A 15803-nucleotide genomic window follows, 5' to 3' on the forward strand; every position below is an offset into this window, starting at 1 on the left:
GTGACTGAGCAATTCATGTCACCCCTCAGAGCCTGAGATATCTATAACAGAGGGTAATGATGCAAATGTTCTACCTTCTAGGATGGCTGTGAGAGCACAGTGAGATAGCACCTGGGAAAGCATGTTGCAAATTGCAAGGCTCCTGTTCTCAGGAAACCGAATGGTTGATTCAGAGAAGGGGCTAGCCATTAATTGATTCTCTAACAGTGTGGGGGAGGGAAGTGGGAGCCGGGGAGGAATCGATAGACCCCTTATTATACTGGAATGGACTTCAACTTTACAAAACTAGTATGTAAAACAGAAACACAGTCATTCTCCTACCAGTAAGTAGCCACAGGAAAGAATTTTAATGGGAATGAATCTTGAAGGTGCTTTGGGAATTTGTTTAGGTATGTCCTCAATAGGAGGAACTGGAAGTAGCGTTGAGTTGACAGTGTCTCAGGCCCACTCTCTGGATCTTAGGCTATTAAGAACATAAATTTGTTGTTTTTACTTGTGGATGATCTTATGAGATTATTGTGCAGCTGTCATTAGTCTCGTAAATGTTCAAAGGCAACATCTGTGAGTAGTTCTTCAGATGAGTCAAATTTAAGGTTTAAATAATTTTCCAAGTTTCGTAAAAAAAGGATGTTCTTAGAAAATTGAGCAAAATAAAAGTGGATTTAGATGAACAATGACAGATAGGGTCAGCTAAGAGAAAACAGACTCTCTCTCAGTGAACCCTAGTCTCTCTATTTTTTCTCATCAGAATAAATATATACATGGTTTGAAGACCATAAGAAGCAAATAATTATAAAATAATAAACAAAGACCACACTGGGCTAATTATAATTCCACTGCATCTGATGTTGACTAATATTTTATTAAAATAACCACGTTCACATGTTTCTATCCAAGACAGAACTGAATGGATCCGTACATAGTATCCGTTTTCCCCTTCTGCTTTAGGAACAAACAACCCAATGTTATTAGGAGCAGTGACAAAAATATTTTATTTCCCAATCTTCCTTTTAGCTGAAGTTTCCATGTGATGATGTCCTGACCAATGAGTTATAAGTGGAAGTTTGGGAAGAGACTCCTAGAATGTTGGTGCCCCAGCAGGTGTTTTAGCACTGAATTGCCTGGAGGATGGAAGCCATTTACTATGTGGTGGTAGAGAAAATATCTAGATGGAGAATGAATACAGTGATCCTGGATCACCATACCAGCACTGGGTTATATTCACTTTTATTTTATGTTAGAGAAAAATGATGTGATTTTTAAAATCTTTTTAAACATTTTTAGTGCTGACAACCTAATCTTAACTGATATACCACAACAGAACAAAAGTTCTTTAAAAGCAAAGACCTTTTCCATTTTGTTCAATGCACAGCACACAGGTAGGCCCATAATAGAGGCTCAAAAATATTTGTTGCATCTGAACACCTAAATCTACCTTTTCCTTTTATGCAGTTGTTGAATAACTCTCCTATCTACCTCTCCTCCTCTTTGCTACTTTTCCTACGATAACTTCTAAATTATTTTCTTTATTGCCTTTTTGTTTGCTCTCCCACCAACCTTTCTCCTCAAATTGACCATTGTGGATATCTTGTCCCTTCTTGCTCAGACGAAAGTGTGCCTCGATGAAGAACAAGCAAAATACAAATCCAAAGGAAATGACAATTCTTCTTTGTTATTCCCTTTCAAATTTGGTTTAAAAAGAGACCAGAATGGTGGGCCACTGTATCATTCCTTAAGAATGTTCCTAGTTTAAAAAATTATAGTTCTATCTTCCCAAATGTAAAATAAATATTCCCTACATCCTTATAAATATTTTATAATGGAACTATGACTTGAAAACAAAGATTCGAGTTTCATAGTCACTGTGAACTTGAGAACATCAAGGTTTGTATGTTGGATGTGTCACTGGGGGATGTGTTTGGAAGAAAGTCTGAAGAGTCATGAGAAGATGACAATCAAGTTGGAGAGTTGGTCCCAAAGATTAAAATTCCCAGTTGATCAGGAAACAAGAGTCACATTCTAATATCCAAAGTAAAATTATAAATGGGAAAAGAATTCATGCTAAAAAGAAGAAAATGAATTAAATGTCTTCAAGCTGATTGTAAAGAAACGTGATTCTGACATTTAAATTATCCAGCCCTATGCACTTGTTTTGCATTTTTTAAAAAATTCCTAGGATAAAGGAACACAAGATGAGTTAAATTAGAGAAATATATCACTACAGGAATGTGATAAAATGAGAGAAGGAGAGTTCTTCACTGCTTGTCTGAAAACTTAAATAGTGTGTTTTTTTCCTTTACTCTGACTGCTTTTAAGATTTCTTCTTCTTTTTATTTTTTCATAGGTTTGATTACAATGTGCCTCGATGTGATACTTTTGGCTATTTATGATTTTAGGGAGTAGTAGTGCTTTTTAAAAGTCTATCTTGATATCTTTCTTCAGCTTTGGAAAATGTTTTGCCAGCATCCCTTCAACTGCTGCTCAGCCCCTTCTCCCTCCCTCCCTCTCTTTCTCTTCTACATGGATATTACCTTATTTCCAATGTCCCTTATGCCTCCTCATCTGTTTTCTCTATTTTCCAGCTTTCTTTTCTCCTTGCAGTTCGGTCTGGTTATTTTCTCCTGACCTACACTTCTGTTTTCTTATATCTAATCTGCTGATAATTTACTCACTGAGTACTATTTCAGTTATTGTATCCTTCCGTTATAAAACTTGCATTCCATCATTTTATGTATATTCCCGTACTTTCTGGAATTCTCCATCCTGTCATCTATTTTACTGAACACGTTAATTGGTTATTTTTGAGTCTCTATTTTATCATTTCAGTACCTAGATCATCTGTGGGTCTGTTTCTAGCACTTATTCCTTCTCTTGTTATCTGATCATTGGGTACTGTTCTCCCGTAGGCTTTTTTGCTTCTCTTTTTTTAAGTTGAATTGTGAACACTATATAGAAAAGGCTGCCATGGTAAGAAGTTCTGGATGACATTATATTCCTTGGAGAAGATTTAATTATTCTAGCCAGCAATTAGAGTAAGAGTAGATTCCCTTGGTCTAATCAAAGATTGATATAGTTTGAGAATACATTTCAAACTTTGTGAGAGCTTTAATATTTTAACTTTGCCATATTCCTGAAAATTTGGAGTGTTACCATTGCCTCTCGTCCTCAACAGACTCTAATTCCCAAGTTGCGCTCCTCCTGTGTTGATAGACTGCTAAAAGTTTTCCTTAGCCTTTTCCCCTGCTTTCTTCTTAGTTTCTCAGTCTCTCACACCCTGGCAGTTTAATGCTTGACAAATGCCTCAAGGACAAGAATGTTAGCCTCACTTGTCTACAGATTCATTTCCTGTAGATCTTGGTCTTTTGGGTCCTTTGGGCCTGTCTTGGTGGCCATCACATTTTTATCATCTCCTCTCAAGAGCTTGACAAAAAATCTAGCCAGACACTTTCTGCTTAGACTCTGTGCCCCACACTGTGAAATGGCAAATGCTTCAACGGGAAAAAGCAATTCCTCCTAATATGTTTCTCTTCTCTTTTGGCTCTGTTCCTCCAAATCTGGCTGCCTTTACTTGCTCTCCAGTGCCTAAATAAGCTAAAAAATTTTAACCAAGATTTTGCAGTAGCTTCTGACTGAAGGATTTGTGTGATACAAGCTATGCATCAGAGTCAGAAGATATTTTTGGAACCAGTGTTTTGACCTTTGGCTTTCCCTCTAGATCTGACTTTTTATTATGTGGGTTATCTTGTATCAAGTTGGAATTTTTCTTAATATACTAATAAAAATTTTCTTATGTAACATTTTAGAAATGCTGGAAAATTTATATTAAAAATGTGTTTCTTAGTTATTTTGTCCCCAGTAAAAGAGGAAGAAGTTGGGAGGAGGACATAAATTTATCCCTGTGGGATAAATTGTTTTTATTTATGTGCTCAGAGAGGAGTATATAAGAGAACTGGTTAAAGTTGAACATTTCTGTTTTGTTTTCCTTAAATAGCAATCCCAAAGGAATTAAATTATATTTTGGCCAGCCTCTTACATTTATTTGCCAATGGACAACTCCAAATATGAAGAAATTTTCTTTTTATTTGGACTGATATAATTAGCCTGTCTACAAATAGATTATTTATATCTGTATATTTCAGCTGATGACTTGTCTTATAGAAGATAAATCCTTACTTTAAAATGTCCAGAGTGTTGAATAGAAGATCAGAAGGAAAACAAATTTGCTTCTGTTAGTGTAGTGTGCATGCTACACTAAGGGAAATGAGGGGTTGGGTGCAGAGTGAGTGCATATACATATAGCGGAATCTCAAAACTGACATGCATTACAAAATGAGTAACCATGAAACATACATTACAAGAAAAACTACCCAAGGTCATAATAGAACCTGAGAGAAGGACATAAAACAAGATAAATTGTTTATTGGAATTTTAGGAGTAAAAGCTTTATGGATGCTTTTGCATGATTTTGACTAGATGTGAGAATATAGTTTCATAATGTTACCTGGTACATTTAACGCTTTACTCCTATTCAACCCAACTGAACTGACATAATTGCTACTTTGTGACTTAATTTTAAAAAATTATGCCCATTATAGTTCTTGTTGCAGAAATCCTTTGGTATTTTATGTTGTGCTGACAATACTAAGGTACTTATCTCAAAGAACCGTATTTTGATGTGTTTATTGACTTTTCTCCTCAATAATTGTAAATGGAGAGATACAGAAATAAAAGTTCTTTGTTCTTTGTTCTCATGTGATAGGTGTGAAGGTGAGATTCAAAAAGTGTCTTCAAAAGAGATGATCTCAGTGACAATTGAGAGAACAATGCCCGTCTTCATGGCAGCAGTCAAATTCTAATTAAACATAGCTTTAATTAAACAATGTCACTAACTATGCAGCAGTTTGAAATAAGGCATTGTATCCAGTCTTGCATATCAATTTTATGTTATTTCAACCTTTTTTTGAAAAACTATTGGAGGGGTTATTGCTTTTAAGCTTCAGGAAATTCTAGAAGCTTGCTGTTTCCTCATAACTCACCTGAGTATAGCTGAGAGTTCATGGTCATATACAAAGTCAGGAATGTGGCTCAAGTTTCAATTTATAGTCCACTGTCTTCTTTTTAAACTCCACAGTTTATTAATTAGCAATAGAAAATAATCAAACAAAACAGATTTTATCTTCAATACTCCTTCCAGTTTAATCAAACATGCTCTGGAATGGAAAGATTAATAAAAATTATAAGATTTCATCTTTGCTAATCTCCTATTGGTGAAATTGTTAGTGTAATTTCCAATCAGTAAGAATACTTGTCTTCTTTTTGCTCTTGTGGACTATTAAGAAAATAGTGAAGCAGAGTGGGTGATTACCTACTGTAATAGCATTATTCAGTCTAATACAATAATGTGTGTATGTATGTATATGTTCCTCAAAGACTGCCACAAGGATATGCACACCTAGATGGATAAGGAGCTGATTGCTAAAAAGGAGAATATGAGAAACTATAAAATGCAAAATGAAGAGATATGACTGAAGTGGACTTGAAGAAAACAGAGAATTTTCAGTTTTATTTTCAACCAATCAAGAAGGATGTATAGAACAGGTGGCATATCACACAGAAGAAAACCAGATATTTTGATCATTTGGCAAAGAGAAGGCACTTTCAAAGCAATTTTGATTCATTTGTAGACTTGTCCTAATTTTAGACTCTCTTTGTAATTTTTAATTTGCTGATAAAGTACAATTGGAAACTAATGTAAATTTTCTCCTCTGCTTTAAGAACCTTGACATTTAGAACTTTATTTTAACAATACCTCTCATATAGTGTCATTTCCTTTTATAGTCATTTAAAAGTCACTACACATTTTTTTTTAAATTTTCTGCGTTCATGGAAAAAAAATAAAAAATAGTATTATAATAAGCTGACTATTCAAAGGCAACAAAAGGGTTCCAAGTCCCAGATAGCTGAGTATACAGAAAGTTACATACTACTCTTAAAAAAAATTAAATTATAGCTGTAAAAATACAAATGGCTCAATCTTTTGTTGATCTAGCAGCTTGTTGCTATAAAAATACTGACAATTATAAATATAGCCCTTTCCCTTCTGCCCATGGGGCTGTCATATCTTCCTATGAAAGTCACAAGTGAGAGATGAATTTGACATCTTGGGCAGAAAATTAAATAGAAGCAAGAAATCAAGTATACATTCAAATCTCTCCCCTGACTCTCACAGGAACATATGAAAGTGACTTCCATAACAGTGAGATTTTCTGAGAACATTAAATTAGAATTTTAAGGACATGTTTATTCCAAATCAATATGACTCAAGAGATTTCAAAAATTCATGCCTTTTGAGAATAATGCACAGTGTCACTCTGAATAGGCAAGCCATATTTAGGAAATGTCCTAAAGAGCAAAGAGGAAAACAGGGGGAAATATTACATTTATTTTTATTCCAAAATCTGCCCAGAGCTTAAGTAAATTGAAAAGTAGAATAACTCCATCCTCGTTATGTTACCAACCAAATTCTCCCTAACTGGGGAGAGATCCAAGGAGGGGTCTCTTGCCCTTCCTCTTCCGGTTCTTCCTCTGTTCAGTAGCACAACTTTGAAACAAGACTGAACCTGAGAGTTCAATAGCACAAGCTTTATTCAACGGTCAAAGAATGGAGAAGTGGAAACGAAGTTCACAAATCAACTTCTTAGCTCCTGGGGTGATTAAGCGGCTGTGATAAGGGGTCTAGGTGTTGAAGGAGAGGACCATTCACAGTTGTTTCTGGAAATTGGCCAGCTTTTCTGGGGAGCAAGGGGGCCGCCTCTTTTCTTTCTTTATTTGGTTATATCCTCCCATTTCCACGGCAGCTGTAAACTGTCATGGCGTCAGTGGGTGTGTTCTATAATATGATTATGTATTACAATGAGCGTATAATGAGCTGTGGGGTCTCTGTCAGGTCAGGTCGGACTGCCGTGGTGCGTTCAACCAATTTTGAGTGGTTTTGTTCATCCATCTTGTCCTTCCTTTCTTTGTGGTTTCCTGCAAGCTAAAGATAACATGTTAGGATTGTTCTGAGCAGGGTTGTGGTTAATCTTATGGGGCCAGGGGACGGGGTGACAGATATTTTTATAATCATTTCTGAACGTTTATTGAGTGCCTACCAAGTATAGAACAGAGCACTAAGTGTCACCAGCCCAAAGAGATATGGTTGTCTCTACCTGCAGGGCGTACTGTCTGGTTGGAAAAGAGGAAGAAAGTTTAAACGGACAGATGTTCCTATTACCTGTGTTAAGCTCTTGCCCTCTTTAGAACAAGACAATTCCAATAATTTTGTGGGCTTTCATTTAATAGAGAATTTTATTTCTAATTCTTGGGACAGGAAAAGACAATGGAAGTTATGGGAAAATCTACCTCAGATCTCAGTGCATCACACCCCACCGTGTCCTCGGCAGGGACTTCAGGTATCAGTAACTCCTTACTGAAAGCAGAATTTAAAGGTCAGTGTGAATTGACTTAAGTTTGTGCTACAGAATTGCAAGTCCCCAATCTAGCATCACTAAGTACAATGAGAAAACACTTTACAGAAAATCTAACTTTTAATATTTTTACAGCTATATCATTTGCAGAATATGAATCATGCTGTCTAGCCACCTAGCAACTATTTATTTGATATGAAATTTTAACCTCAAATAGACATTTTTCCCAGGACTAAATTCTATTTCAAGTCTGTCACATCTAATTAATTTTCACGTGATGCCCTGATAAGAACCATGATAACTTAAACTAGAACAGGCAGGAGAGGGATGTGCTGATGGCCAGTGAAGGCTGCAGTGGGAGCTGAAGCAGCAGGTGCTGGAGGTGCTCGCTGACTCCGGACATGCTCAGGATGTTGTTTCATGGACCATGTTCAGAATGAGAAGAAAATCAATGGGCACATTACTGGATTAAACTTCATCATATGTGAGCCTAAAGAAGAGAAAAACGTCATGCGTCTTTCTTTATCCTTTGCTTTCCTGGGCTTCCCTTTGACATAGCACTCATCGTGTTTTATTGTAATGACGTCTTTCTGTCTTTCTACCGACCTGAACTGTCGGCTCTTTAAGTGAATAGAGCCTATCTTACTTACCAAAAGGTTGGCAAAGTGCTTAGATCAGAGTAGATTTCAAAAATGCTGAGGCCGGCCCTGTGGCCAAGTGGTTAAGTTTGCGAGCTCAGCTTGGGCGGCCCAGGGCTTCACTGGTTCGGATCCCGGGCGCGGACATGGCACCACTCCTCAGGCCATGTTGAGGCGGCCTCCCACATGCCACAGCTAGAAGGACCCATAACTGAAATATACAACTACGTACTGGGGAGATTTGGGAAGAAAGAGCGGGAAAAAAAAAAGAAGAAGAAGATTGGCAACAGTTGTTAGCCCAGGTGCCAATCTTTCAAAAAACATTTTTTTTTTAAATGCTTAAATTGTTGAAGGGGATGAGGATCTAAGATGGTGTGATATCTGTCAGAGAAATAATGAACAAGAAGCAAATAAGTCCCAGGATCTTAAGGTTCATGATTTTATACAGCCTGGCATTATTAAGCAATAAGAAGTGTAGAGGCTTTGGCATCCATCTAGAGATGGAAAGTTACTAGCCACAATCTTGTGATTTACAGAATAAATATTTCACAAATGTGGAAAGACAGACTGAACAGTTCCCAAGCAACCCCGGCAAACACAACTTGGAGTTGACTGAAATGTTGCTCCGTCACCAGTCTGAATCTCATGTATTCTAGAGAGCTGGTGAGTCACCTCGCTGGTGATGGAGCCCAGCCTTGAACTTCTTAGCCAATGTTTTGTCAGAGCTGTGAGCCCTGAGAGTTTGATCCTCTCGGCTCTCAGACTGTAATGCTCTCTATGTCCCAAGACACGAGAAAAGGAAGAAAACACCAACGTAGTCACTTGTTCACCATCTACTTCTCAGGGCAACTTTAATTTTCTCTGTTCGTCATTACTTACACAGTAACCCTCACAAAGAGATTAAAAGCTTCCTTTCGGTGTGAAAATTGCAGCGCATGAAACCTTTTAAATAAAGCTAAAAAGATAGTGAGGTGATGTGAAGAGGAAACATTATTCTCCCTGGAAATAGCATTTAGGTGAGAGCCAGGCTCCTGTAGGAACATTGTAGTACACGTAAATTTCAAGTTTCAAGAAAATTTTGAGATTTATCGTTCATGAGTTTCCCAAGATGACCGTGCATAAAGGGGGAAAGGGAAGGCTATTTGGCAAACAGGGAAATGCATTTATTGAACACCCACGTCGAAGTCTCCTACGAAGCACTCGTCTGCAAAGGAAGAAGTTATTTAATGAAGTTCAGAAAATCTGACTCTTTTCCAAAGCCCCAATAATAAATTAAACGAGAGATCTATTTTGGCTGAGACAAAATCAGATGACAAAAAGATAAACATTGAATAAACCGATACCATGATTTTTTTTTTTTTTTTGAGGAAGATTAGCTCTAACATCTGCTGCCAATCCTCTTTTTTTTTGCGCTGAGGAAGATTGTCCCTGGGCTAACATCCATGCCCATCTTCCTCTTTTTTATATGTGGGATGCCTGCCACAGCGTGGCTTGATAAGCGGTACATAGGTCCTCACCCGGGATCTGAACCAGTGAACCCCAGGCTACCAAAGCAAAGCACGCAAACTTAACTGCTGAGCCACTGGGCCGGCCCCATGATTTTCAAAAGTAGAAAAGTAACAAAAGGCAGAAACTGAATTAACTTATATGAGAAAGAAGACACAAATGCAGAGATGAAACCAAAAGCAGTGAAAGCTTAAATGCCAGAGTGTCACGCTCATTAGAATTATCTTGTGCAAATTCTATCCGCAACTGTCGTTGGAATTGGAGACACGTGTAGTTCTAATCAAGTAATAGAAATAGATGCATTTTCTTCTAAAATATAGACATTGTACTTGTGCTGATCATCAATAATATTTATAGCTCTCCTTCTCTACACTTGTCACAATTGTGCTTTATTATTTGCATGATTATAATGATAATTTTCTCAATAGATGGAAAGCTCCAAGAGGTGAAGACCACACCTGACTTGCTCGCCATTGGATCCCCAGTGCCTGACATGGGATGTGACGCAGAGCAGGCACTTGAAAAATACCTTATTGAACTTGTAAATGAGCAGTGGTCTGCACTGGTTCTGTGAGGATTCAAGTGTAGACAGCAGTAGCTTTAATGATCACTAAACATTTTAAATTTGAAAGATAAACAGTTATGCCTTTGTAGTTTTCTTCATGTTTCTTATAGTTGGGGGTCCACTGAACTTGTATCTGAGAATTCTGAAAATATTCAGTCTCTTTTATCTTGGTGTTTCATTTTGGATAGTTTCTATTGCTCTGTGTTCAGGTTCTCTAATATTTCCTTCCACCATTTCTAATTTGCTTAATCTCACCCAGAGTATTTTTCATCTCACACATCAGCGTTTTATATTGAGAAGTCCGATTGGGTGGTTCTTATATCTTCCATGTCTCTACTTAACTTACTGAACGTGTGTAATATAGTTATAATAACAGTATTAATGTCCTTGTTTGCAAAGATGGATCTCATTTTATTGCTTTTTCTCCTCAATGTGGCTCATATTTTCTTACCTCTTTGCAAGTCTATAATACTTTTGTTTTTGTTTATTGCCAGTCATTGTGAACTTTATTGAATTCTGGATAGTTGTGTTTTCATATAAATATTCTCATGCTTTGTTCCAGGATGCAGTCAAGTTACTTGCAAACAGTCTGTTCCTTTTGGATCTTGCTTTTATAGTATTAGGCAGGATCAAAGCAGCACTTAGTCGAGACCAAATAAATATTCCCACTATTCAGCCAAGTGTCTTTCATATACTCTACCCAATGCCCTTTGAATTATGAAGTTTTCCACTTTGGCTGGTGGTAACAGGCATTACTCCTAGTCCTGCATGAGTGCTAGGCACTGTTACTACTAATACTCTCGGGGGCTCTTTCCCCAGTCTGGGATACTCTCCTTGCATGCGTGTGTTAGTCAGTACTAAGCTGCATACACAAGGAGTGTCTTTGCTAGGTTTCTGGAGCTTTCTCTCTCTGTGGCTCTCTTCTTTCTGACAATCAGTCCTGCAAACTCTAGCTACCCCAGTCTACCCACACTCAGCTCCATTTCCTCCCACAGGGAGTCTACTGGGCTCCTACTGGGTGTCTCTCTTTTTACCTGGAAACTCTTAAGGGAGCAAGTGGCAGCATTTATTGGGCTCATCTCTTTCGTTTCTTGTTTCGTAAATGTTGCTATCCTTCATTGTCTGATATCTAGTGTCTTGAAAACTGTTGTTTTATGTACTTTGCCCCTTTTTGGGAATTGTTTCAGATGGGAGGGTAAATTCTGTCCCTATCACTCCCTCTTAACTGAAAATGGAAAGATCTTCTCATGTCTTTAAAGTCACATTTGGAACAAATGCCCTTTGAATCTCAGCCCTGCTATAAAGCCAGTGATTCTTTCACAACTTCATCTCTCAGCTCACCACACCCACTTATGTGCCGCCAACAGGCTCCTCTGACTTCTGCCCTCCAGACCTCAACTACCTGTCCTTGTTCTTGGCCTGAGCAGCCTACGTTCGACTCACACAATTTTGGGGGTGATAAAGTCTGACTACTGCCATGATCACTACAGATAGAGAAGCCCCCAAACTGGCAAGCAAAGACCATCATCCCTAACCATGGCCAGGTCAGAGCTGTGGAGGCTGTGGCTTCTTGGGCTGCTGTGTGAAAGAGTTAGGGAATACAAGCCAGGAGTGTGGGTGAGTCCATGGCCCCTGGGGTGGACTGGACCAGTGAGAGACAGCAGAGCCATCAGATGAATCACTCTTGCTTCTACCCCAACCCCATCCCCACCTAAGAGGTACTCTCACATGTAATGATTCATGAAGCTTGTGCAGAGATATCCCATGTGACCAGACAACTGACTGCATTTTCTTGTGAAATCACAGACAGCTGGATTCATTTCCGCTCCCTTCCCGCCTCATTTCCCTTTTTCCTCCACTCTCTTTGCCTTTTCACAGAGCCATCCAACCCACCAAAGAGCATTAGTGCATATGTTATGGTTCAGACTCTGTTTTCCAGGGCACTCAAGCTAAGAGAGTGGGGAAATAAGAGAATATGAGAAAGACATTCCATTATGGAATATCTACTTGTTCCATTTTTATACAAAAATTTTAAAATCTGCTCTAGATATTTTAAATGAAAAAATAAAAATAATTTAACATGTTGAAAATTTAACCCGACTTTGCAGAGCTGGGAGAAATATTGTCAGAAACTATTGGTCTTGCTGAAAGAAAAGTTATAATACGTGGATTCTCCATTCCAGATCAGCTGCCAAACCAGGGCAGGCAGAGAATTCCATATGCAGGTGCAATGCCACTGTGAAAGCTGGAATTTCAGAGCTCTTATCTGGAATATGACCTAGAAAGTTTGTGGGAGAATGATGATCTAAACACTTGAGGCAACCTGCAGTCTGCCTGCATTTGTAAATACCAATGTGACTTTAAATGGAAGAAGCTAAGAATGTTTTCGCCTCAGTGCTCTGTCCTGTGTCACAGCTTTGTGATTTGTTTAAACAGGTTTCTTCAGCACAGTGGAGTGAGATTAAGCATGTAACACCTCATCCAAGTTACAGACTGTGCATTAGTAGAAGAAAAGATCATTTGGTAAGTATGAATTAAAAAGTAAGTAAATAAATTTTAACAGTTTATGTAGACAGTACATTTCTAACAAGAAACCCATGATAATGTCAGATTTATTCATGAAATACTGGATTAGCACAGTGGGAGTCCTAACCAAATTACGATGTTTTTAACTTTCCTTTTATAAATTATTCTTGTTTATTCATAGGAACCAAGAAAGGAAATACTGAAGCTGGAAGAAAGATCTTCCCATTTTTAAAGCAATGTTTTCAAAGAACCCCAAGACCTGGTACTGTGGGTTGAATTGTGTTCCCCAATAAAATATATTGGAGCCCTACCTCAGTACCCGTGCATGTGATCTTGTTTAGATATAGGGTCTTTGCAGATCTAATCACGTTAAAATGAGCTCATCCTGGGTTAAAGTGGGCCCTAATCCAGTGACTGGTGTCCCCATAAAATGAGGGGAATTTGGGTACCGACACAGAGAGAGAACACCAGATGAAAACACAGGGACAATGCCATGTGATGACAAAGGCATAGACTGGAGTGACACGTCTCCAACCCAAGGCATGCGAAGGATTGCCAGCAAGCACTGGCAGCTAGGAAGAGGCAAGGAAGGACCCTCCCCCGGAGCCTTCAAAGAGAGCATGGCCCTGCTGACGCCCTGATTTCGGACTCCAAGCCTCCAGAACTGTGAGGGAATAAATTTCCATTGTTTGAAGCCACCTACTCTGTGTCAATCTGACACAGCAGCCCTAGAAAACCAGTATACTTAGTTACAATTTTTAAAGAACTTTTTTGTATCATATGGTAGATTTTATAAAAATTCAATAAAGTTAATGAAGATTTATTTTCTGGTATTATTGGAAATTACACTAAGTTAAGGAATCTTTGAGGCTTACATTTGAACTCGATGTAGATAATTTTATTGAAAAAGATCTTTTCTTCCCCACCAAGGAATTTCCTATAACTGGTATTCAGCCTAATTTACTAGGTTGTTTGCAGTTACCTAGCTGTGAATAGTGCTGTTTGTGGTTGTTGTTTTTGTAGGATGTAGGAGATGATTTGACTTGTTTAAAAGTCTTAAGGTGTAAATGAAGAGAAGGATTCTATGCGTATTTGTTGTGGGTTCAATAACGTCCCCTTAAAATTCATGTCCACCTCGAACCACAAAATATGACCTCATTTTGAAATAGGGTCTTTGTAAAATGTAATGAGTTAAGATGAGGTCACCCACAGCTAGGAGAGAGCCATGGACAGATTCTCCCAGTGACTTGAGAGGAAACCAACTCCACCAACACCTTGACTTCGAACTTCCGGCCTCCTGAACTGTGAGGGAATAAATTTCTATTGTTTTAGGTCATCTAGTTTGTGGCAATTTGTTATGGCAGTCCCAGAAAACTAATACAATATTGAACAAATCAGGAAAATATTCTCAGAAATCATCAAGGCCAACGGGCTATAATTTTAGGACCCTATGGGATTAGGACCCCATTCTTTTGACCTCATTTTACCTTAATGGCCTCCAAAAAGACCTTATCTCCAAATACAGTCATCTGGGTGTTGAGGTTTTAATGCATAAATTTTGAGGGGCCATGATTCAGCCCACAACATTGTGATTGGTTTTATTTACTTATTTATATGTTTTTCACTTTTGTCTTCCCATAATATGACCTCTTCTTTCTGTAACCTTTTTCTTCTTGGAACCAAACTCACTACAACACTTGGCTCATATGATTCATGTAAAAGTAACCATGCCCCCATCCAAGGGATGGCACAGGCCGTACTCCCAACCATTCAGAAAACTTTATCTTTCTGTCCAGAAATGAGCATGCGACCCAATGAAAGCCTTTGTTGGAACTCTCTACAAAGAGATAGTGGCCACTATAGATGCTGTTCCCCTGGGATTGCCAGAATTAATCTTTATACAGTGTGGAGTGAGCCTGCCAGAAAATGAAGCCACATAGAGGAAAGTGAGGCTAGGGAGAGGAGAGACAGACAGAACTCTGCTAACAGTTGAACACTTGATGCAGTCTGTCAGAAGCTGGACTCATGCGTGACTTTTGAGTTACTCGAGTCAATATATTTCCTATTTTTGTTTAATCCAGATTTAGTTGACATTCTGTTAGTTGATGCTAGAGTCCTGACTAAAACTTCCAGAGTTGTAGAAAACTTGCAAATATATGTCATAATCCTCTATTTTCAGATCAATAATGATAAATCATGTGATAGGTAGCTAGTCTCCAACAAGCCTCATCTTCTAATGTAAGATGAAATCTCCTCCTGTTAAGTATAAACTGGACTTATTGATTCACCTTTAAAGAACAGAACACAGCAGAAAAGATGGGGTCTCAGTTCCCAGATGAAGTTATAACAGATTGCATTTTTGGTCTTTCGTGCTCTTTCTTGACTCATTTACCCTGTGTGGAATGAGCTGCGTGACTTGAGGCCCACCTGGGGGGACCACATGAGTAAGATTGGAAGCTGATCTTCGCCCTAATCCCCAGACCAACTGAGCCTTCAGATAGGACCACTGCCTCAAGCTGACAGCTGGCTGCAACCACATGAGACCTTGAGTCAGAGGCAGCCAGCTAAGCCATACTTGGATTTCTGATGTACAGGAACTAAGAGATTATAAATGTTTGTTGTTTTAAGCTGCTGTGTTTTGGAGTAATTTTTATACAGCAATAGATTACTAATACAAAACACTTGAAAAATAATAAATCATCAAAACTATTGTAAATGAATATTATATGGTATATTAAAATATGCTATAATATATTGTCCACAAATAGAGATAAAGCTATTGGCCACCTATGGGTTGTTTTCTAGATAGGACCCTGGTTTTCATTAACACAGAGGGTCTCATTCTGATAATCCTAGTAAAAGGAAGGAATCCTCAAAACATAGTATGAAGACAGCAATTTCTGCTTCAAAAACTTGAGTCTGAGTGCTAGGTCGACCCCAACTAACTAAGTGGCCCTGGGCAAGTCATTTAAAGTCTCTGTGCCTCAGTTTCCTCTTCTGTATAATAGAGATAAGAAAACCTACTTAAATCTACTTTCTGAGTATTAGAAATAATGTGTGTGGTGCACTGAAATCATGAGTGGGAACATAGGGCTGGAGCTC

General features: G+C 38.3%; 1 long non-coding RNA gene across 4 annotated transcripts in view; it reads right to left on the bottom strand.

Moving 5' to 3' along the window:
• Positions 1–5041: 5041 nt before the first annotated feature.
• Positions 5042–15803, bottom strand: part of LOC139076245 (uncharacterized) — an 81830-nt gene continuing 71068 nt past the window's right edge. For 3 of the 4 annotated variants that reach the window (XR_011527639.1, XR_011527640.1, XR_011527637.1), the window contains one exon: positions 6281–7036. This is a non-coding gene — a long non-coding RNA (uncharacterized lncRNA). Of the gene's footprint in view, positions 5211–6280; positions 7037–15803 lie in introns of those variants that run through there. The other variant, XR_011527638.1, reaches the window with a different exon arrangement.

This window comes from Equus przewalskii, chromosome 15 (assembly GCF_037783145.1).
Source record: "Equus przewalskii isolate Varuska chromosome 15, EquPr2, whole genome shotgun sequence".
NCBI lineage: Eukaryota > Metazoa > Chordata > Mammalia > Perissodactyla > Equidae > Equus > Equus przewalskii.